Source organism: Brassica napus, chromosome C2 (genome assembly GCF_020379485.1).
Source record: "Brassica napus cultivar Da-Ae chromosome C2, Da-Ae, whole genome shotgun sequence".
NCBI classification, from domain to species: Eukaryota; Viridiplantae; Streptophyta; class Magnoliopsida; order Brassicales; family Brassicaceae; genus Brassica; species Brassica napus.
This window is the reverse complement of record NC_063445.1, coordinates 17019834-17045925: the sequence shown is the minus strand read 5'-3', so window position 1 is coordinate 17045925 and position 26092 is coordinate 17019834. Positions and strand designations below refer to the sequence as shown.

The following is a 26092-nucleotide window of genomic DNA, read 5'->3' as shown; positions in this document are numbered from 1 at the left end:
TCGCTTAAGAAAGCGGTTAATGAAAACGATTCATGTAAGTAACATTTTGTTAATGTATCAAAAACGTTTCGCGATAATGCTAGAAAGCAATCCACAAAGCGTTATGAAACAAATAAGAAACGTTTCGCGGAAGGGCTATAAAGCAAATCGCAAACTCGTTATCAAAAGAACATAGAAACGTTTCGCGGATAAGCATATAGCAAATCACAAACATTGTTTGAATGAAACCATAACAGGTTTGTATGAATTGTATATAAATAAACGTTTTTCGGTAGTGCTACAGAGCAAAACGCAAACCGTTTATGAGATAAATTACAAACGTTTCGCGGAAGTGCTAGAAAGCACATCGCAAACACGGTTCTAAAACCCGTTTTTATAGATCGTTCTTCAATCCGATCAAACGCTTTCCTAGATGCAAGTACACCTAGCCAAGCAGGGTGGGTCTTACGTGACAATCAGATGCTTTGCAAGTCTGTCAGCCACTTTGTTTCTCGACTTGTTACTGTTGACCTTCACAATGACTATGTTATTTCACATCAAATTAATACAAAGTAGATGTTAAAAAACATTTGCCAAATAATTTTTTTAGAAAAATAAATATGCAAAATAGTATATAAAATGATATATAATTAAATGTGAATATAGTCAAAAATATACATACATACTATGCAGATTCAACTCTAGTTTTTTTTTTTTTGTAACACAAACTCTAGTTAATAGTTATGTTTAGATCCTAAATGCTATAAGCCGAATAATAATTTTAAAAGAATTTGTAACAACCCGGTTTTGTTAACCGGAGTTGGTTTGATTTTTCTAGGGCTGAACCAAACCATTTCCTAAACCAAGCCATATATGATCGTATATATCCTCTTCCCTAATAGAAAAGCCTTAGCCGTATCCCTATGCAGCCATCTCCATCGTCTTCTCCGATCTCTCCCATTCGTAACTCATTCCCTCTCTTGGCTTCTTCTTTTTCTTCTTCTCTTATGCTTTGCTTATTCTTGTCGTCGTGCTCGTTCTCATGTCTTCACCGGGTGCGACAAGACGCAACCACCTCCCGAGTCATCGCCGGTGAGTCACGCCATCACCACCTTCTTCATTCACTATGGGAGTAATCGTCAAAGGGATATGTCGCGTACTCGCGTTATCATGTGTTGTTGACGTGAAGAAACAAGTCGAGAGGGAGAGAAGTTGCTTTCATGAACCGGAGCCACCTTGTTCTTCACCAGCACCGGTTTTTGATCTGTATTGCCGTGAGCTGTAAGTCAGTGGAGGTGCAGCCCATGTCGCCGAGGTTGTGGTTACGTCAAGGCGAAGTGGTCGGTGTTAAGCATGCCTTGCTCGTTTCTTGCGCAGCAAGAAAGTTATCATCGAATTTCATCCTCACGTGACGTGTAATACCAACTTAATGTGCCAATTATTCTTTTTGAAAATTTCAAAATATATATATATTTTTTTATCTCTTATATTGGTCTCGTGTATCATTGGCAAGAAATCGAGTTTCAAGGTGACCAAGTTACATAATGCTATTTTCCGATCTACTTACAGTTCTTTCTTATTGGATAAGATGAGAGCTATTCTATAATATCCCTTAGAACTATTTCTATGGATATTTTAGTTTCTATGCATGTTCTATCTCTATGAATCAAGTCTTCATGAGAGTCTTGTTTGGTTATTATTTATGCTTGCTAAACCTGATATGGAGTTTTAGAGGATTCAACAATTGAATGAAATGAAATGAATAATGATAAAACAATTATATGTATGTATAAACAGGAGTTCATTTATGGAGATTGCGGGTGCAAATAAACGTTTGTGTAAACCTCCTTTTGTAAAGATTATAACAGTTATATCTCTATGAATCAAGTCTGCATGCGAGTCTTGTTTGGTTATTATTTATGTTTGCTAAACCTGATATGGGGTTTTAGAGGATTCGATGGTTGAATGAAATGAATAATGTTAAACATATATATGTATGTATAAATATAGTCCATTTGTGGAGATTGTGGGTGTACATAGACGTTTGGGTAAGCCGCTTTTTGTAAAGATTACAGATGCATAAAGATGTTGCGTAAGCCGGCTTTTAGGGTGATTGTGGGGGTATAGATCTATATTATTAAAACTGAAGTATTTTTTGGCACTATTTGGAAACATAGTTAGCAGTATAAATGAGAATTGTTTGGAAAAATAGATATCAGTATTTTAGTACTTCTTTTATTTACATTTAACTATTGCATTTACAATAAATTAAATATTTACTTTTTTTATTTCTTTTTATTTACATATTCTGCGACTGCATTTAAAATTAATTTAGACTAATTAATTACAATACCGAAACTTATCTAACCAAATCGATATTCCTATATTACATCAAGTTGCATCAAGTTATATATATATATATATATTGTCATCAGTTGCATCAAGTTATAAAATTTATAATATAATATTATGTGCAAATATTTGCAACGGATTGTTCTCAGTTGGTGAAGATGGTTTCGGAACCAGAAGAATGACCAGCATTTGAAAGCTATTTAGAAGATATTAAGCTTTTAAAAGGAAGTTTTCTACACTCAGACATTGTACATGGAATTTTTTTATAAAAACCAGCAGTTTATGAGTTTACGTTAAACACAAGTTAAATCAAACATCCGCGCGGGAGCGCGAGTCAAGTTCTAGTACGTTATTATTAGTCGCCGACGGGTAGATTTCAGGGGTACAAAGACGTTAGTATCAGTCGCAACGAATAGATTGCGGAGGTACAAAGATATTTGTCGACGAACGGATTGCGGGGGGAGGGGTACAAAGATGGACTATTGTACTAGCGATACTTACATATATACATATATTCTTATGAGAAAATACAGTGTGCAGAGAGTGTTTATGTATTATCAGCCAAGTTGAGGTACGATAGGTACTGTGTTTCACTACAATAAAACACTGATTTTGCCACACTACATATATAGTGACAAAATAGTCACAAATATGACTTTTGTTACCTTTTTGCAACTACGGGTTGAAGTAAGAAACAACTCGTCGCAAATAATTGTAGTCGCAAATTGGTTGCCAAATAGCAACTACTGTGAGACTTCACAATAAGTAGCTAATTTTGTGACTAATGTATAACTACATTGGAAATCATAAATTAAGTTACAATTTCGTGGTAATATCCATAACGACAATGTAGTTGGGGTTTTTAGTTCATTAGTGATAAAGTTGTGACAAAAAAGTGCGACTCATATGCAACCACATGGTATTTGGAGTTACACAGTCGTTTCAAATATTAGCAACTACTTAGGGACTGCACTGATATTTATTATTTTATTTTACAAAAATTAAAATTTTAATTTATATTTGAATTTATAAGCAAATAATTAATTGTAAATGAAAAACATTTATAATTAAACTTTATTAATTAAAAACATCGGAATCAAGTAGTTCAAAATATGCTTACATAAACAATAGGACATTAAAAGACAATCCAATCTAAATTTCCTAACTCAATTGATTTTGTATAAAACAGCCAAACACTAAAAGATAATCCAATCTAATCTATACAAAACTTTCTCTACTTTTTTTTTTGTAACTTGAGAACTTTCTCTACTTGTGATGAAGTATCTATGCTGGCACAGAAAACATACTCGTGTTATTCCTTTAACTCCTGTCTTGTTTCTTCCATTACTTCACGAGAAGCAGCTTCAAGAACAGTCTCATCATCAGAATATATCTGAACAATAGACAAATATTTAAGAGATTTATTATGCATTCCTACCTGCAGTTCATCCTATATATATTACAGAATCTCATAATACTTACACTACAAAAAAAAGATCAATTTAAATCATTTATTTTTAATATTTGCATTAGTTATAAATGATGTAAAAGAATTTCGCATCACTTAAAAAAATGACTCTGAAAGTGGTGATGCAAATAATTTGTATCATTTCATTAATAATTGATGTAAGAAATAATAATATTTTCATCATTTAGTTTTAGTGATGTTAAAATGTAACGGTTATAAACAATGATGTTAACTCTTATATCAATTGAGTTAAATGATGTTAGTATTAGTATCAATTAAACTAATCGACTTAAATTATTTAAATCATTATTAACAACTGATGTGATATATTTTTAACAGTTAAAATAATTTATTACAATTATTATATTATTTATTAATAATAATATTAAAAATTAAATGGATTAGCAGTTGTCCCATTTATAATTATCTATTTAAAATACTGCCATCGCTTGTACAATGTTTAAATTTATCTCAATAAATAAAAATAAAAATCTTTTAATTAAGCATTTTTTATTTTTTTGTTCCTGTGAAAATTTAACGAAGAAGAAAAGGAGAAGCCTCACAAATAAGACTGGAAAATGAATTCAAAGAAAGAAAGAAAAAAACTTGTAAAAATAGTTAAAAGAATTGGCCATAGCAGTTTCTTCAATAAATTCTTCTTCTTCTTCTTCTTCTTCTTCTTCTTCTTCTTCTTCTTCTTCTTCTTCTTCTTCTTCATTTTGTCTTCAATTGGCCATGGAAAATGATAATGGCGTGGAGCTTGTTACTCCTAAGTAGCAGACAACAAAGAAACATGATCAAATCCAATTGCTTCTGAAACCTGACAGAACAACAGTGCCAATCTTTAGGACATAGAGTTATGTGATTCATTCCAAATGTTAAAATCTTTATACCAAGAACCCTAGAAACTTCCTGTCTCATCATCTGCAGTACACTAGCATCAGCGTGTCTGTCTATATATATATACACTTAGACGTCATCACAATCTAAGATCCTGACAATGTATGGAGAAAAAGGAAATAATACCTATCAAGAATTTTTCATCAGATTTTTAAGAAAAGCAAAATCTTCCTTTCAAATCTTCTATAAACAGAAACACAATCATAATCATCATGATTCATATAAGAATACTTGATTCATGTTGAGAAAATGCTTTTAATCAAATAACAGAGAACAAAAAAACTGATGAAAGAGATTTGAGAGAGTGTGACGAATAGGAAGATCTTCACAGAAAAGAATAATAACTACTTCTCTAATTACATTGGGTTTAAGTGGTTTACTCTATTTGAACTTGTAATGGTGGTTCCTATTTTTGGGGGATTGTAACAATCACATTTGCTACTTTTTAATAGTTATGTGTTTATTCTATAATAATATTGTAGTTTTACAAATTTTGTTCTCGATATAAATTATTTTTTTACTAGCTCAAATATTTTAACTGATGCAAATTAAAATAAAATAACATCATTTTATTAAATTGATGTTAAAGAAAAGGATTATTATAAATTTTTGTTAGCATCAGTTTTCTAATTGATCTAAATTATGTATCATGTTAATAACTGATGTTAACTAAAATAATAAATGCATCAGTTATTTAATCGATATAAATTTATATGATAGCATCAATTTCATTTAAGTGATACAAATTAACAAAAAAAATAATATCATTTTTCTGAAATGATGTTAAATTAATTAATAAAACATCAGTTATTATAATTGATTTAAAAATAGGTATATTCACATCATTTGTAAATAAGTAATTTAAAATAGCATCATTTATTTTTGTGATATAATTTATGTGATGTAATTCACACTTTTTTTTTGTAGTGTTAGGAAATATATCTTAAATGCACAATAGATGATCAAACACGATGTGGCGATAATAAAATAAATAAACATGTTATTCTATTTCATTCTTACTTAGCTATATATCGACTTTTCCATAAGCATTGGAGAGGAAAGGAATTACGAAACCAGTTAGATAATAAAATGCAAAACTACGAAAAAATTTGAACAAGCAGAAAATTATAAAATCCGATTCTTGTAACCATTTTGCATTGTAAACCTAAACAGATTCTTTAACTTATATGGAAAATAATACGAAACGGCCAAAAGACTCGCAATGTTGCAAATGTGAATACTAGAACTGAGGCAAGAATAGTAATATAATCATAATGGCAGGATCCCCTATATATTAATTGAGGAACATTTGAAAAGATGTAATCTCAATTTTGTATTAATTAAAAAGACCTCAATGCATATGTGGCACTCAATTAGGTAGTCAATTACATTCAATTGAAAAATAAGTAGGTCCACATTCGATTTTTATATGTTGTTAGATACATAAGTTGGTCAAACTATATGATATAATGATATGATATGCTATTTTCTTTCCTTAAATAAAACCTACGGAATTACCATAAATGGCTAATATATATATGACAATTAATGATTTTAATAATAAAGATTTGATAACAATTTATATCTCCTCCATCATTTTTGTTTAATTTTATATTATTAAAATAAATTAAACAATCAAATTAGCTATAAAAGTAAAATTTAGATTTTTTCGTATATGTTATATTTTGAATTTTTAAAAACGACAATAAATGACTAAAACTATTAAAATTATTATGTTAAAAATTAATGATCAATGGTTTAACATTTTTTATTATAAGAAAATACACATGATTTTAAAACCATATGAGTAAAAAATATCATTTAATAATAAAATAAATATATATATATATATAGATTAAACACTATATACCATAAGATTACATAAATATTTTAATATTAAAACTTTCAATGAATTTTCAAGAAAAATTATAAATTATAAACTTATTAAATATTTCAGATTGAAAATTTTGTTATCGATGATTTAAATATTTTGTTATAAAACGATATGAATGATCATAGAACCGTATGATTATAAATTCTTATTTAATAAATAACTATACAAAATATACTATTCTTAGAAAAATAGGTTGGTCCATCTTAACTTATATTATACTTTTTATTAAACTAACTATCGAATTGATAAATAACGTACCAAAAAATGTTTTGCACTTTCCTTAAATAAAAGCTACAAAATTACCAAATATGATTAACGTATATGTGAAAATTAATTATTATGAATAATAAATATTTGATAACAATTTTTGTATCTTAGTTCTTTTTTTAATTTTATATTATTAAAAGATATTAAAAATTACAGTAAATATATAATAAAAACATTTATTATTTTTCTTATATGTTATATTTTGAATTTTTCAAAACGTCTATAAATTATTAGAAATTTGAAGATCCACACTCTGAAAATTTTGTGATCAATAGATTATTTTTTTTGTCAAAATAAGTTACAAATGATCATAAAACTGTATTAATATTAACTTTTATTTAATATTATAAGAAGATACACATGATTTTAAAACCATATGAGTAAAAGATATCATTTAATAATAAAACATATATATATATATATAGATTAAACTATATACCATAAGATTACATAAATATTTTAATATTAAAACTTTCAATGAATTTTCAAAAACATTTATAAATTATAAACTTATTAAAGATTTCACATTGAAAATTTTGTTATCGATGATTTAAATATTCAGTTATAAAACGATATGAATGATCATAGAACTGTATGATTATAAATTCTCATTTAATAAATGACTATATAAAATATACTATTCTTAGAAAAATAGGTTGGTCCATCTTAACTTACATTATATTTTTTATTAAACTAACTATCGAATTGATAAATAATCTACCAAATTTTTTTTTGCACTTTCCTTCATTAGAAGCTACGAAATTACCTAATATGATTAATGTATATATGAAAATTAATTATAATGAATAATAAATATTTGATAACAATTTTGGTATCTTAGTTCTTTTTTTTTAATTTTATATTATTGAAAGATATTAAAAAATCACATTAAATATATAATAAAAACATTTCTTATATGTTATATTTTGAATTTTTCGAAACATCTATATATTATTAGAAATTTGAAGATTTCCACTCTGAAAATTTTGTGATCAATAGATTATTTTTTTGTTATAATAAGTTACAAATGATCATAAAATATAACGCATATGAATTTTTTTTTAATAAATATTCAAACTAAATAATATATATATATATATATATATATATATATATATATACTAATGATTTAAAGTAACAAGATTAGCTGATCAATTTAGTCGTCCAGTTGAAATCTTTCAAAAGTATGTGAAAGACTAAAGTCAAAGTAAATATGGATTTAGAATAATAGTTATATTTTACTAACCGAAATACCAAAAAAAATCGAACCGAACCGAAACCAACCCGATATCCGGATTGAACACCCCTAATCCAAATGAAGCCAAACTATTATTTCATTCTCCAAAATATAATAAAAATAATAACTTAATCCCGCACAAGGCGCGGAACTTATCCTAGTTTGCAACTATTTGGTAACTACTTTACGGGGTCGCCAGTAAGTTGCGAAATACTGTGGTTTCAAAAATGTGGCAAATATTACAACTAATTTGTAACTCGTTGGAGTTTGCAGTGACAAAACAGAGACAAACATTTACCCTAAACCCCAAATTAAACTTACGATCATTTTACAATGTTATATTTTAAAAATAACTTTCTTATATACCAAATACATAGTAAAATATATAAGATATCACATAATAAATTAGTTTTTTGGATTTGTTAAACTTGTTTTATGATCTTGAGTTAATATCCAAATATCATGAGTGAGTCTAGTTTATACAAAATAAATTAGTTTTTTTGGATTTGTTAGATTATTTTCTTATAATTAATAGTTAATCATTTTGTAAAATTATGTTATGCAAAGGTTTAATGAGTAAATACAAATGTAGTCGCAAATTAGTGGCATAATCTACCACTACTTTGTGACTCATTTAGGTATATAGTGTCAAGATAGTCACAAACTAGAAAAAGACATTCTTTATCTCTTGATTTTAACTTGACTATATACAACTATAACATTTTCACTTGTATCATTCGGCTTTCACACAGCAATAATTTAAATATAAATGTATACATGTATATATATTTGCCACTAGTTTGTGACTCCGTCATTCTCATAGTAGCAAAACAGTGGCAAACTAAAAACCATAGTCCATGCAACTAGACAAATAGTCACTAATTAGTTGTCGATTTGCATTTATTTTGTTACTTTCTTATTTAGTCGCAAAAGAGTCTCAAATTGCTTTCAAATAAGCAACAAAATTGCAACTACACGTTTTAGTCGCAAATTTGCAAACTTATAACAAAATACATGTAGTAGCGCTAAAGTTGCAAAATAGTTAGATGCTGGTCGCTAATTTTTATAACTACTATTGTAGTTGCAAATGGTAGTTTCAAAATCAATGTTTTTTTGTAGTGTTTGTTTCATGTTACAGTGGGAGTTCTATTATTGAGCCATTAGTTTGCATGTCTAGCATCACATATTTCATTGAGTGACTTTTTTTTTACTCACCCTCGTTATTCTCTTGCATGTGAGCATGACGAACATATGGGTCTTGTATCTTGGAAAGATCATGTTTTTATCTTTTGTTTACATGACTTTTCGTTGCGGTTTATTTTTGTTTATTGACTTTTAAAAGTATTTTCTTCCGTATTTATTTTATTAAATGTTTCAACAGCTTACTTGATTTTATTATTTACTTTAATTCGGTTTAATTCAACATTTTGATGCAAGTATGTAGCTAACCATTCTAGAGAGACGATGAGTCGGTGTTAAAATAATATTTTACTGTAAATAAAGTAGTCAATGTATTATGTTAACTAAAAATAGTTTAAGATTTGACAAAATAAAATATGTCTATATACAACTTTTAATATTCTATAACTATAATATATGTTATATTCTTATTTTTTAATATATATAACTCGTTTATTTTGGTCTCAGATGTTTAGTTAAATTTTAGTGATTTAAATTAAAATAAGAAACCCAACACATTTCACACTGGTTTAATTTAATTTTAATACTTTTATACTAGAAATGAGATAATGTGTTCGTTGAATTCATCTCAGATAATTATTTTGCATATATTATAAATAACACGCAAAACTGCAATTATGAAATCATCAACCACAATCTTATCCACCTCATAGTCAAATAATATAACTGTTATCTAAATTTAATAAATCAAGTGAAAATACCAATTTAATTATTAATATTCCAAAAAAAAATTAAAATATATTCACTATCAATTTAAATATTTTGTTTTAATGTTCTTTTCAATTTAGTTATATTGTAAAATCATTGAATTTTCACTATCTTTCTATATAATTACTTAAATATGATCTTAAAAATTATAAATAGCTTATATATCAAATTATTTAACTATTTTTCTTATTTGGTGTGATAATTTATGTATGCTCTTAATTTTAAATAATATTTTTGATAGTTAAGATATATGAGTGTTTTGCATGAAGGCAGCCTTTGAAAATGTTATCAAGCATTTTGTAAAGATTCTCACGACATATACTTTAATTAGTTTATAATTACTCATTTATTTTAAATTTTCCTCCTTCCCAAAACTTATATTTACTATTTTCATATAGTTAAAAATTTATTAAACACTTTCTATTTGATTGTATATACTTAGTTTTTGATATGCATTTTTTTTTTGTTTTTATTGTGTTTTACTCTAATTTGATGGTTATTAACTATTATTTTTAATCGAATTACATGATTTACCTTTTGCAATGGACATATTTAGTCCAACTAAGGCTAAACCTATGAAAAGTTGGTGACCGGAATTTTCTGACGATGATTAAAATCAGATAAAAACACATCGTCGTCACCATCTCCTCAAGTGATATCATCCCTTCTAACTTTTTTATAATAACCACAAGACAACATTTCCTCCCTTCAAACCATTAATGGAATCAGAAACAAAACACTTCCTCGTCTAATTGGATGTTGGTCCTAGTTGACACAACCAAATATTCCATTTATGTGGATGTTGGTCCTAGTGTTGGTCCAAATCGAAAGAAAATTGTGGACGACTAAAGGGTTCACAAAACTTGGAAATGAGCATGAAAAAGCCGAAACCCTATAGATCCAACAGCAAAGTGGTAACATCTTGCCAATGTTTCAACTCATTGATAAGTGAAGCAGAGAGATAAACATGAAAACAAGAGCTAGTTGATTTGGTTTTGATGCGGTTTGATGAGGTTAGACGTCGGTTATGTCAACTTAAGTGCATGAAAGATGTGATTAAAAACACTCTCAGTTAATGTAGGAAATTGGGTGTTAAAGAATATAATTTTCAAGGTTCACGGAATACAAGTAGGCGGTATCTTTTACTTTTGGGAGAATGTGTGCTTAGTTCGACTTCACATTCAAGATGGTCACTGGTAGTAACTATATGGCGGTCAAACACGGTGCAACAGAAGTTCATTGGCTACAAGTATAGTGACATCATAGCACTACAATGATAAAACAGAAGACCTTGAAAATTTGATATATACAAGACATGATGGAATGGATAATAAGGGCCAATCTATTGATCATAAAATTGGAATGGAAAACCATGCGTTGGAAGCAAGTAAAAGAAACGAGAATCAACTTAAAGTGATTTGAGACAAAGTTTATTCACTTTCCCTTTATTTGCTGCCAACGCAGGTTTTCCCTTTCAAGTTTTTGATCAACTTCTTGACCAATGTTAACCATTGCACTTTTTCCCGTATATATCAAAAATTTAAGGCCTTATATTTCACCAGTATATTGTCATGATGTTATTACACTTGTAGCCACATGATATTGTGGTGCATTGTGTTTAGCCAACATATAGTCGATTCGAGCGAACATCTTCATGTGAAGCCAAATTGGGCACATCCCACCCTAAAAGTAAAAGAGATCACCAACTTGTATTCAAGGAACCTGGTTAATTATCTTCCTTGTATTGGTCATTTCAGTCAAATTCACACAATTAATGGGAACGGTTGTAAGCACACTTCTCATGCACTTTAGTTGGCATAACCGACTTCTAGCCACATCAAACCTCATCAAACCCAAATCAGGTAGCTCTTGTCTTCATGTTTCTCTCTTCGGTTTTCTTATCCCCGAGTTGAAACATGAGCAAAATGTAACCACTATGATGTTGGGACTATAAATTTATGGGTTCTTTTGATCGGACCAGTACTAGGACCAACATCAGCAGCAATGGGTAACTTGCCATGTCATCAGGTGGTATAGGGTAGGAAATGTTTTGTGTTGTTGATTTCATTACTTGTTTGAAGGGATGAGACAGTTAAAGGAGGAGATGTTTTTTTGTAGGTATCATCACGGTTGGAATGGGTGATACCATTAGAGGAGTTAGTGATGATTATGATATGTTTGTATCTAATTTTTTTGATCGCTAGGAAATTTCATCTACACCAAACATATAACATTATCCAATCATCTTAGGAACTAGGTTTAGACTGAAGTTTCACATAGCTTTCGGTTGACTCATTTTAAATTAGTTTTTCCATTGAAATTATTGGGCAACTGCCCAATCCTCTTAATTCATAGGCTTTATATTATACTCCATCTGTTCCTTAATTCTTTAATTATAGATTTTTTTAGAAAAAAGTATGTTTCAAAAAGATGTATTTTTTGTGTTTTCTATGAAAAAGTTGTAAACTTCAAAAAAAATTAATTGACTTTATTAAATTACTATTGGTTAAAAGTTATTGAAAACTGAGAATTACCGAAAACGATACATTTATTATGGTAGTTTAATGTATTTTCTTAATATGCGTGAAAATACTAAAAAGTCTATCTTTTAGGAACGGAGAGAATATTTTTTAAAATAATTTTAAATTTTATCTTATGACACGTCAATAATAAACAGATCCTAGATTATCATTGGATTTTATAAAATGTATTAAATTACCTCAATTGAGATCAAATATTTAATGGTTGTGTGCCATGTTCAAAACCGAACTGTGGATCCCGATTAACAACCGACGGAGCGGCAGACGGAAGCTTCATGTGGCGTTTTCACTATGTTCGGCAAGAAAACTGTATCAACAAAAATATTATTTTTTAGTTTAAATCAAATATTGAAGAATACATATGTGGAATTGATGCAAAACAACACGAACAAACTCATACAGTTTATTTTGACAATTCAATTGTTGACGATGGCAAAAAAAGTTGCAGGAAACCTAAACAAATCATGGAGAAGATGAGTGTATTTACGATTACACCACTCATTTATTTTTTTTTATTTTTTTTATTTTTATTTTTTTATACCACTCATTTAAAACAAACACAAAAAGTCAAAACACACTATACCAAACGCGAACTCGAGACATGTTAGGCTGATTCCTATCCAATCATCAAACCATCTTATCCTTAATTTTTTCCTTCCCGTAAGAGCACCCGCAACGCGGGTTCGTGATGAATCCTAAGCGCGATAACTTAGGTAAAAGCAATTAAAAAAATAATTTTAAAATGTCGTAACCGAAGGATTGATCCTAAACTAAGGGGTTTAAGGATCAAATCCTTAATCACGTGGCAAGGCGGGAGTGGTCGTGGTAGGGGTTGTGTTTCGTATGTGGAAAAAAACATTCATTCTCTTTCTCCGTCTCGAAAAAAAAACTCTCCCGAAGGCGAAAGGCGATTCAGAGATCGTGAAACGGTGAAGGTAAATCGCGTGCTCTTAACTCAATATTTTTGGATTAGGTGTTGATGCATGTTGATTAGTCAGTTCTAGGGTTCTATCGTGTGGTAAAAATCGATTTTAGGTTTCAAATCGAATTGGGGATTTTTTTCGATTTACGGTTTTCGTCTAGGTTTGTTATTTTCTGCATCTCGAATCGGTTCTTTGTTGTTTGAGAGTTCTATCGTATGGTTTTAATAGATATAGGGTTTGAAATTGAGTTGGGATTGACTTCTGGATTGATTTACGTTCCGTGAAGAGTTATAAATAATTTTACGGTTCGAGATTGATTTGTAAATCGATTACGGGTTCGGGATAGTTGAAACCATTTGTGTTAAGCTATCCTTATAGCTAATTATGAATCTGATAACATGATTTTCCTTGCAGGTTTTGAAATGGAGGAAGAACTTCGCGATAAGAAAGCACAAAAAGAGTACTACAACATGATCGATTTTGTTGCAAATGCGCAACAGGGGATTCCCAAAATTTGCCCCTGTGGATCAATCACGAAAGAAACCGTTGATGAAGATGATACGTACGACTACCTCCCGGGAAAAAGATACTTTATCTGCAAAGACTTTGAGGTATGTACTGTAATTAATCTGGTTATTTTTATGGTTCATATTCTGACAAATGTTTATCTTTTTTTGCAGAATGATGGGCTGCATTTCAGGCAACCATGGGTTACGGCTATTCATGAAGAAGTTGAGAGGCTCAAAGAACGGTATCACGAGCAGGCGAAGCTTCTGAGAGAGTGCCAGGCAGTTAAGGTGAGTGATGAGTGATCTGTTATGTCTTTAGGACTTTACTTATATGTGGGTAGGACTATAGTTCTGTAATAACTGTATGATGTATGTTCAGGACGAGGTGAGAATGCTGCAGGACGAGGTGAGAATGCTGCTTATGCGTGTGGCTGAACTCGAGAGAGCCCTGTGAGGTTAGTGGATTAAATTATCCTTCATCTCTGCCTCGTGTGAAATTAGTAGGAGTTTGCAAATAATATCCATACTGCTTCATTAAATCTCGCTTTCAAGATGAATAATTATTGTATGTTTGCATTTAATCATTCAATAAATGAATTTTCAATTTTAATGTTTTGCAACTTTCATAATTTTTAATTTCTTAAAAAAAAAAAAAATTATAAGATCTTCATAGTAGTAACACCATTGGACATATAATTAGGATCAAAGTCCTTAACTATTCAGAAAAGAAAAAAAATATTAAAATATGGCTAAGGACTCCAATGGTGGGTAACACCATTGGACATATAATTAGGATCAAAGTCCTTAACTATTCAGAAAAGAAAAAAAAATATTAAAATATGGCTAAGGACTCCAATGGTGGGTAACACCATTGGAGATGCTCTAAGCTACTTATTTTATATACACTTAGTCAAAACCTGAAAAAATGGAATCAACTCCCTATTAATCTCCATTTAATGGCCGAATTTTTCTGATAGATCGCTAAGCCACTCACCGCTCGATTCACGCCTAGTGTATTTCCATAGATAGGTTGTATATAATCTTTATTAAGGACTAGAAATTTTCCCGGGCTACGCCCGGGTTATTTTCCATATATTTTAATTAAATTTAAATTACTTTATAATTTGTATCTGAATATAAATATATTTTTATACTTAGATTGATTACAATATATACTATAATAAGTTCACATTATTGATTGCTACATTTTTATTAATTTACTAATGCCCGAAACCTTTAACAACATAACATGGTGTTAGATTTATATGAGCTACCGAACTTCTAATGTCAAACCAAAATAATCTAATGGTAATGTTCTTTACATTGGAGTATATGGATGTTAAAATGGGAAAACCCACCCCATTTAAGACACATCCCATCTTGTCAAAAAAAAAAAATTAAGACTCACCCCATTCAAAAGCTATGCCGTTAGATTAATTTTAAAATAAATCTATTAGAATTTTTCATTTAGACCCTCAAATATTACATTGACTCATTTAAACTTGTTTTGACCAATTTAAAATGATATATGATCTTCTGTTTTTAATATTTATTTTTAATGTATGACTATTTGGAAGAAAAAACACTTTTTAAAAATATTATAAAAATATTTAAAGATTGATTATGGAAAATGAGGTTTTAGTTGTTTTTTTTCAAAAAACGAAAAGTCGATTTTTTCGGCAAACCCGTAAAATTAATTTTTTTCTCTAAACCGCAAATCGGATTTCCATCTAAAACATCAAATTAGATTTTTCCTCTAAAACCGCAAATTGTATTTTCTCGATAAAATAAAAAAAAAATTGAAATTTACTGCCAAAATAAATAAAAATTGTTTTTTCCCGTCACAACCGCAAGAGCAAAAGTTTTCGCCAAAATCACAAAATTAAAATTTTTGCCAAAGCCGTGAACTTGAATCTTCCCTCCAAAATCGTAAACACAAAATTTCCAGCCCGCTAAAACAACAAATTCTTTTTTCCGCAAGAACCACAAAATCGAATATTTTGGCCAAAGCAGAGAAAATCAAAATTTTCAGTCAAAACCACGAAATCAATTTTTCCACCACAAAAAGCAAACTTCCAGCCAAAACCGGAAATCAAATTTTCCTGCGATTACCATGGATTTTGTATGGAATACGATTCGATATAACAACGAACTGCAAAACACTAATGTGATCTCAAAGGATAGCAATGAACTGCTTGATTTACTTGTAGCATAAGCAAAGCTCGCAGTAATTGTCCATGTCATTGACATGGCATCTTTCCGGTGGCTCGAGCTTCCGCAGGTTCCTTTGGCAAAGGCTAGTAATAGCACCTCTTGTTTCTTGGTACGTCGTCATGTAAACCGGGAGTCTCGTAACAACAATACCATGAAGCGAAGTTTTAATTCGCCTCCAGCATTCGTCTAATTTAGTTGGGGACTCCCTCCAACCAAGCATGTATATGTAGGCATGACTGACAGCTCGCTCACCTCTGCACAACATGATTACACCATCTGCGTAAGAACCACCTGCTGAGACGCGTAAATGGTGCATGCCATTGATTGTGTTGTTGCGAAAATATTCATGAATTCCTTGCACGTAGTGTGCCTGGATGTTACCGCTAGCAAGACATCGATCCATAAGATCACGGAAACGGTTGATAAAAGCCAATCAGGAAAATGTATGCGTCTGGAGATCCAGGTCCTTGTATATACGTGAGTCTCCTGCTGCCAACCCCAGAACCGGCGTCGACGCCATTGTGTAACGTAAGTCGGTTTCAGAGGACTTCACGAGCTGTGCAAGTAACATTTATATCTCTTGGTAGAAGCTCGTTGCGAGACAGTTGTCGAACGTCCGACATGTTTTTTACTATAAAAAAAATTCTGTTTATTTGACTATTCATTTTAATGTTTGTTTTAGTTTAACTATATTAATAGTTAGAATTAGTTTTTAAAAATTGCTGATGAGTTTAATGAAGTTATAAGTAATAAGTTGTGAAGTTTAATCCATTTTAACTGGAAATATAATTAAATCAGATAAACTACATAAAAATTTAATAGTGGTCATTACTATTTAAAATTATACATATTTGTTTGAGTCTTAAATATATTTACTATTTAAATTTGTTCCAATTTTATTTTGTTTATTTAATAATTTACTATATATTTTTAAATGTATTTTCTCTATGGGGTCCCTTTTTAAGCTAACTTTATATGCTCACTGTTTTTCTTTAATTTTCTTTTGGTTGTAATTGTAATGCATATGTACCGTAAAATATTATTGCTTATTATGATTCCCAAAAAAAAGATACATAATAAATATTAAAAAGCGGAAGGTGAATGTGAGCTCTTGATCACATTATTGCATGATTTGAATACATCAGATTGAAGTCATTCAATCTGTGCTAATAAATTATCTGCTGCAGAAGAAAAGGGAATGCTACCACAGGAAGAGCGTGAAAGACTTCACTTTCCCCTTGCTGATATGAGCCTCATTCTCAATTATCCAAGTTGTGAGATGTCACTTCACCAAGAATCATAATCCAAGTATTTCTTAGCCATCTACATGGATGTTTCATCATCAACATAGCTAGCAGTGATGAGTTGATTCTTCAGCTGAGTGAATAACAAAGTGGAGATACTTAGAATCAGAAAACTGCAGAAGAATTTGTTATGCAAAGGGAGTCAAAGTCTGGGGTTTTGAGAATATTACCGTACCTCAAAACATGTCTTTGCTACAGCAGCATGAAAACTTGCAGGATCACCCTGCATGCAAACACTGAGAGAATAAGTTTTGAGGAATGTGAATAGAAAAGTTTGAAGTTAGGGTGACATCAAATTTGATTACTCGAGACACTGATTCACAAAATTATGACATCAAATGTAAACTTCTAAAAAGAGCACATATTTTGAAATAAGGGTGATCCTGCTACTCTGCTTTCTTAATTAAGTATATGACTAAGATGTAAAGCATCATTTTGAAATGTATTTTAAACACTTACCGAATGGTCCATATAAAGCAGTGTGCCCACCAGGTGCTTGACCTCCAGAGAGAACACGAAGCTGCCCATAGTAGCTCTTTCCAATACCCTGTTGAATTGTAGTCATGACTTTTATAAACCAAAAATACTAAACCAAGGCTATGCATAAATGATCATTTTAAACAGCACAATCATAGAGAAAGTTTTATCCCTTCATGGGAAGGAGAAGTATCTCTGTCTTTGTCATGTGTAGCCGCCTTGTTAGAGCCACCACTACCATTACCAAGCGACATATCTTCCTTCTCTTCTTCACCAACAATCTTACTATCTGATTCTTCTGAAGATTTCCTTTCAAATTTCTGGCCGCTAATCTCGTCCCTGCCTTGCCTCTCCACGGCTGCTTCTGTTAGTCCGCTGGAATCCCTGTTGCTGTTAGGTCCGTGTAGGCTGATTCAAATCTAAAACGTCAATAGCACGGCCACAACGGACTCCACGGCAAAGCTCCGGCAAATACTATACTTGAAAGGGGATCATCCTCCCTTGATCTTGAGTTTCATTCAGGTGAAGATGAATAATACAGAGCAAATCGTTTATAACGTTGGAGAGAGAGAGAGAGGGGACGACTCTGCTTTCTTCCACATTTTCTCAAGAAAAACTTCTCTCTCTCTCATTTTCTCGCACTTTCTTTCCACTTGGTGATGGCGGCGCAGGTTGAGATCGAACTCGATAACGGCGAAATTCTCGATCCCCTCTCCGATGATGCCTCCTCCTCCTCGACCGACTCAACGATTCTTCTCCGCGAAGGGAACTAAGAGCACGACGTCATCACCACGTGTTTCCTCTCCGGCTTAAGCGCCACTATCGCTAACGCCACCACGATCGTAAGAAATCTCCGAACGCGATCACCACGAGAGCCAAGTCTCTAGCCTTTCGCATCTTCACGGAGGCCATGGCGAGGAAGAACGGCGGAGATCCGAACTTCAAATACGGTTGGTACGCTGGCTCCAGAGAACAGATCAAACGGATCGTCTCGTACGGATTCAGCAACAGCGAGATGAGATCGATGATCGCTTTAGACAAAATTAGGGATTAGGCGAGACTTATGCGAATATGACCTGGCAATTTAAAGCTTCGTAATTGGCTGATTTAATTGTCCTACGTGGACACACTCTCTGATGCTCATATAACCCTTTTAATATAGTATAGATGTGATTCACCATTATACTCAAAAATTAGTGGTGCCAAGGATACCAAATCTTAAAACAATGCTTTATAAACAAGACAAACATTTTCCTTGAATATCAAAGAATTTTAATAAGAAGATATCATAAAAAATAAATCTGAAAATTGTATTCAATAATAATCTACAAGATGTGTATGAACATATTTATATAAAAATTTTATTTCAAACTAAATCAAAAGCAAAGCACATAAAATATTCAAAAGAGAAAAATTATTATTAAAACACAAACTAATAAACATAAAATAATTATGTAAAAACTAAGAAAATATTAAAAGATAGCAAACAAAAAATATTATGTACCTTTGAATGGTAAGAGCGGAGACCTATATAGGCTTTGAAAAGAGAACAAAAACAAGAGAGGAAAACACAACCAAAATTTAAAATATAAAACTAATGAGATGTGATATTTCGTTGCAGAGAAGAAAATTAAGAGAAACCTCTATTTAAATGGATTTCGGCATGATTTGTTCCTGTTTACAGAAAGATTCATTGCCTTTATATCAATGTTGATTCATCTCCATCATAAAAATTTTAAGAAAACAAAATCCTAAATTTATTTCTTTCTATTCAGTTTAAGATTTTTCCGTTTTATAGTATATTAGATTATTTATTTTTATAAATTGTATGTTTTATATTTATATTCTTGATATTTTTAGATATCATTTTTCTTTTATTCATTAAGTTTATTAAATTTTTCATTTTAGTCAACGCATTTATTTTTCAAATTTCTTTGTATCTAATAGTAATTATAAATGTTTTAACATTTTTCCTCAAATAATTTACTTTACATAAATTAAAAAAAGCTTCCAATTTTAACTGATTTAATAGTTGACTGGAAAATTCATCAAAATATATGATATTATATAAATAAACTAAAAGTGAACAAAAAATATATGTAAAACAAATTTTGACATCCCAAATAAAGAAACAACAAAGTAGTTAGGAATTCAGATATTGACCCAAGGGATACTCTCAAATTAGCAGAAACAAAATCATTACTTTGGGCTGAGACACTGATCTCACTTACACAGAGAAACGATCAACCACGACTACCCTCAGTAGCAACGGTACCTTCTGTCCCAGGTAGATGGTGTTTTAAGGATAGATCATGGAAAATCAGGAAACCTATTTAGGAAAAGGGTGGTATAGTACACTGGAAAGTTTTGACGGTATAATGGGAGCGAGAAATATAAGAGCGAGTCAGTCGCCACTTCACTCGGAGATAAAAGCTCTTATTTGGGCAATGAAATGTATGAGGAATCTACGACAATTTAATGTTACTTTTGCAACGGATTGTTCTCAGTTGGTGAAGATTGTTTCAGAACCAGAAGAATGACCAGTCTTTGCAAGTTATTTGGAAGACGTAAAAAATTTGATGAGGAGTTTCAACAGCTCAGAGCTCATTTATATACCACAAACGCAAAACACAAGGGCGGATAGTCTGGTATACAGTGCAAGGAATCAACCGTCTTATGTTGTCCATATGGATGCGGAGCTACATGTTTGGTTTGCAGAGTCTACATGAGTCTGTTTAAATTGCTGACAAAAAAAAAACATCCCAAATCGTAGTTGAGAGGAGAAACAAGGTTATTTTATACGGAAATACCATTTATACAAATCAAGTACTACACAATCTGAAGTACTTGTTGCACTTCTTTTTCATATTCATTTTTTTGTCCTAACACTTACGATTATAGGTTGGTTCTAATATTACTCATACACTCCAACCTAAGCTTCCTAGTTCTTCTTTCTTCAACATACAAATCCTACACATTTTCACATATATATATATATTTTGGGTTTAATTAAAAGGTATTTTTTTTTTCAAAACAGAGTAAGTGTCGATGTATACTGAAATTAAAATTAGATGAAGTTATATAAAATAAAAATGATTGTTAGCTACACGAACGATATACCACCACATGCTATACATCTGGACAAAATAAATGTATCGAAAACTACACAAACTATATGATTCTTGACATGACAAAATCTCTAAACTATTAGGTGTTATGTTGTTATTCACACCATAACCATCATTCTGATAGCTAAAAAGTGTGCTAGATTTAGAATTCAACAACATCTGATAAGAATTTCATCAACTAAACTCTTAAAAACGGATCATAACACACATACAAAAGATAAAAGAAAACAAATAACTACATAGAGAAAGCCTTCAAATGAAACATTTTACAGCCAAAAACATGTGAAAATACCTCAATATCATTAGAAGTTTTCGGATTCGAAATCTCATTTTTAGTTATCAGAATGATGTATATGATGTTAGTAGCATAACACATTATAGTTCATGGGTGTTTTCATGTGAATCATATAGTTCATGTGGTTTTCAATACATTATTTTTTCCAGATGTGTAGCCATGTATTGGTGTATTGTTTATGTAGTTATCAATAATTTTCCATAGATAAACCACATAATTTAATACATTATTTAATATAATATCATATGTAAATGTTAATAAAATGCAGGGGAGACATATAGTGAATAAGAACTTGCAAAAAGCACACCACCAATTCTTGGTGTTAATAAGGCAAAACACAGCTTGTCATAAGATAATATGTACAAGATAAAATGAAATAAAATTTGCTATATAAGTAATTTTGATCACGGTGGAATCAGTTAGATTTAACACCTAAAAGAAATACAACCAGTACATTGATAAAAGAAATAAATCTTATAACACTACAAGAAAGCATGTGATTAACGATGACACATTTCATCGTTAGTTTGTCGTTAATCATATTAGGACAAAATAACGACGAATAGTTAATCATCCTACATGTGTCGTAACGGATAATTCAACGTACTTTTATCGTAAATGTAACGACGATCCAAAATCGACGTTCATTCGTCGTAAATACATGCGTCGTAATAACGACGTAACTTAAAGTTTATGTTTATCGTTGTAATTGGGTGGTACGGTTTTGTCGTTATGTAGTCGATTAATATTGTAGCTAAAATATTGTTAAACATACTCAAACATTACGACGGATTAACGTCGACAGTCGAAGTAATTTTGTCGTAAAACATTACGAAAAATTAACTTTGACAGTCGATGCTAGTTCTTCCTAAAGATTAAGACAAATTAACATTGACAATTGAAGTTAATTCACCGTAAGCTTTACGACCAATTAACATTGATTTTGATTCATGAAATAAATAAAAAATATTTGAAAATTTATAAATTTTAAATTCAAAATCTAAAAATAAATATTTAAAACATGAAATATATTAAAATTTAAAATATTACAAACCGAAATTAAACAAACTAGCTATACCACGGACGCCTAATGTTTTCGTATAGCTTGGAACTAAAGACTATAATTCAGTTGCAGCTCAGGAACTGATGGTTTTCTCAGTGTTTTTGAGTCGTTCTTATTTATCAGATTTGTTTTTTATGAGATTCACACTTAAGTATCTCGAGATCTGTTATTTCATTTTATAATTATAATAATGTCCAAAATTTTCTTTTTATTATTTTTTGGGCGTTTTCGAAAAGGCGGCCGCTTAGCCGCTTAGGTGCTGTTCGGAGGTTGACCGCGGCGATTATGTCCAAATCGGTGTAGCCAGGCGTTGATCCGCGTTGACCCGCGTAAGACCGCCTAATTTCCGCGTTGACCGCATAATTCCTGCATAATCCCGCGTTGACCGCCTAAGTTTTTTTTTCGTCCGTGTAAGTTAAAACACGGTTGATTATTTTTTACTCATTATTGATAGATTTTGTGCAATTATTCATTACTAAATAATTATAACACTACAAGAAAACGTGCCCATAACAACGAACATTTACGACGAAAATATTCCGTCGTAAATTTACATGGTCTTTACAACGAAATTACGAGGAATCTAACTTTCGTCGTAAACGCCATGTAAATTTACGACGAACTGATTTCGTCGTAAACTCCATGTAAGTTTACGACGAATGTACGTGGAATGAGAAATACGTCGTAATCATTACATCGACATTACAACGAAGCATGTTACCGTTATATTTAGGTGAAAACGTGTATTCAATGTGCTTTAACTTACCTAATTTCGTCGTAAAGTCGTTGTAAATAATATGTTAAAACCATGTAAAATCCATGTAAAATATTCCTTGTAAAATCGTTGTTATATTTCAACTGCCCAACTCGAAAATTTCTCTATATATATGTCATTTCCCACAACTCTCTTCCTCACAACACAAACGGGAGAAAAAAAATCCGAAAAAAAAGATTTCAAAAAAAAAATCTAAGAAAAAAATTGCCGGTGGCGGTAGTATTTACGAGTTACGGAGTTGGATGTATTTGCACAAAGATTCCGACGGGAGGGTGACGAACGCATTTCTGAGCGGGCTAGAGACATCCATGCACCAGGCGGGCTGTACACCGATCACACAGGAAAGCGGTAAGATGTTCTGCCCCTGTCGGAAATACAAGAATTCAAAATTTGCACGTAGTGAAACTGTATGGAAGCATTTAGTAAACAGAGGATTTACACCACAGTACTACATTTGGTATCAACATGGAGAGGGTTATGGGGGAAATGAAGCTAGTAGTAGTAATAATAATTTTGAGGATGGTCATCATAGTGAAGAACCGAATCATTTGCATAATGAATATAATTATCATCAAGATCATGAGCAGATGGTAGATCATGATAGGGTTCAAGATATGATTAGTGATGCATTTTTAGAAACAACTACAACAATAGCTGATGGAACTGGAAATGTAGAAGAACCTAATTTGGATGCAAAAAGGTTTTATGAAATGCTAGATGCTGCAAATCAACCAATCTACACTGGTTGTAGAGAAGGTCTCTCTAATTGTCTCTAGCAGCTAGGATGATGAATATTAAAACGGATCATAATTTACCTGAGAATTGCATGGATGCATGGGCGGAGTTGTTTAAAGAGTATTTGCCAGAAGACGACGTGTCTGCTGAATCTTATTATGAGATTCAGAAATTGGTTTATAGTCTTGGGTTGCCTTCGGAGATGATTGATGTTTGCATCGACAACTGCATGATCTACTGGAAAGAAGATGACAAGTTAGAAGAGTGTCGATTCTGCAAAAAACCACGATTCAAACCGCAAGGCCGTGGGAGGAATAGGGTACCGTACCAAAGGATGTGGTACCTACCAATTACAGACAGATTGAAAAGATTATATCAATCTGAGAGGACTGCTGCATCGATGAGGTGGCATGCGGAACATGTCCAGAGAGATGGTGAGGTTGCACATCCATCAGACGCAAGAGCGTGGAAACATTTCAACAAGGTACACGCAGATTTTGCTACAAATATTCGGAATGTCTATCTTGGGTTATGCACCGATGGATTTAGTCCATTTGGAATGTCTGGTAGACAATATTCTTTGTGGCCAGTCATTCTTACGCCGTACAATTTACCGCCGGATATGTGCATGGAACAAGAATTTCTATTTTTGACCATATTAATCCCTGGGCCGAAGCATCCAAAACGGTCTCTTGATGTTTTTCTTCAACCGTTGATAGAAGAGCTAAAGCAATTGTGGTCAGAAGGGGTGAGGACGTACGATTGTTCCTTGAAAAACAATTTTACGATGCGAGCAGTTCTGCTGTGGACGATAAGTGATTTCCCTGCTTATGGGATGTTGTCTGGCTGGACAACACATGGAAGATTATCTTGTCCATATTGTCTTGGATCGACGGATGCTTTTCAACTGAAGAATGGTAGGAAGAGTTGTTGGTTTGACTGTCATCGTCGCTTTCTTCCACTTGCCCATCCGTACAGAAGAAATAAGACATTGTTTCGGCACAAAAAAATTGTCAGAGACGGTCCTCCTCCATATCTCACCGGCCAGCAGATCGAAGCAGACATTGATTATTACGGAGCTCAGGAAACAGTTAAAGTTGGAGGAAATTGGCATGTTCCTGGAAATATGCCTGATGGATATGGTGTGTCTCACAATTGGCATAAGAAGAGTATATTTTGGGAGCTACCCTATTGGAAGGATCTTCTCTTACGCCACAATCTGGATGTCATGCATATTGAGAAGAACTTTTTTGAGAACATCATGAATACATTACTTAACGTCCCTGGGAAGACAAAAGATAACAAAAAGTCAAGGATGGACTTACCTGATATTTGCTCAAGAAGTGAGTTACATATCAAGAGCAATGGAAACGTTCCTGTTCCCATCTTCCGGTTGTCATCAGAAGCCAAAACAACCTTGTTTGACTGGGTTGCATCAGAAGTTAAGTTTCCTGATGGTTATGTTTCAAATCTGTCAAGATGTGTTGAACGAGGTCAAAAGTTCTCCGGAATGAAGAGTCATGATTGTCATGTGTTTATGCAACGACTACTTCCATTTGCTTTTGCCGAGCTCCTTCCAGCAAATGTCCATGAAGCACTTGCAGGTAATTATAAAACGTTAATATATATACATATGTTATGAAATGTTATTAATTTGATTACTTTTGCAATATACAGCCATCGGCGCTTTTTCAGAGATCTCAGCACACGTACGTTCAAGGAAGAAGTCATCGAACAACTTCATCATAACATTCCGATCATATTGTGCAACCTGGAGAAGATATTTCCTCCTTCATTTTTTGACGTCATGGAGCATCTAGTTGTCCACCTACCGTATGAAGCATTGCTTCGTGGACCTGTTCACAACGGATGGATGTATCCGTATGAGCGACAGATGAAACATTTGAAGGGGAAAGCAAGAAATCTTGCAAAGGTGGAAGGTTCAATAGTTGCGGGAAGTTTGACAGCCGAAACATCTAACTTCACATCATACTACTTTGCTCCAACTGTTCGTACGAGGAAAAGAGTTCCTAGAAGATATGATGATGGTGGAGTACCGACATCATATCCAATTGATGGTGTTCCTGACATTTTCTGCGAAATTGCACGGTTTGGTGGTAAAAC

The 26092-nt window shown here is 31.8% G+C and overlaps 2 long non-coding RNA genes across 2 annotated transcripts; both read right to left on the bottom strand.

Moving 5' to 3' along the window:
* Positions 1–2250: 2250 nt before the first annotated feature.
* On the bottom strand, positions 2251–19288 carry LOC106401363. Its single transcript, XR_007319505.1, has 5 exons — positions 17955–19288; positions 17671–17718; positions 12946–17568; positions 12725–12852; positions 2251–3724 (listed from the first exon to the last, which is right to left on the bottom strand). It is a non-coding gene; the product is annotated as an uncharacterized LOC106401363 (long non-coding RNA).
* LOC125581796 lies at positions 4504–5623 on the bottom strand. Its single transcript, XR_007319506.1, has 2 exons — positions 4826–5623; positions 4504–4619 (listed from the first exon to the last, which is right to left on the bottom strand). It is a non-coding gene; the product is annotated as an uncharacterized LOC125581796 (long non-coding RNA).
* Positions 19289–26092: the final 6804 nt, after the last annotated feature.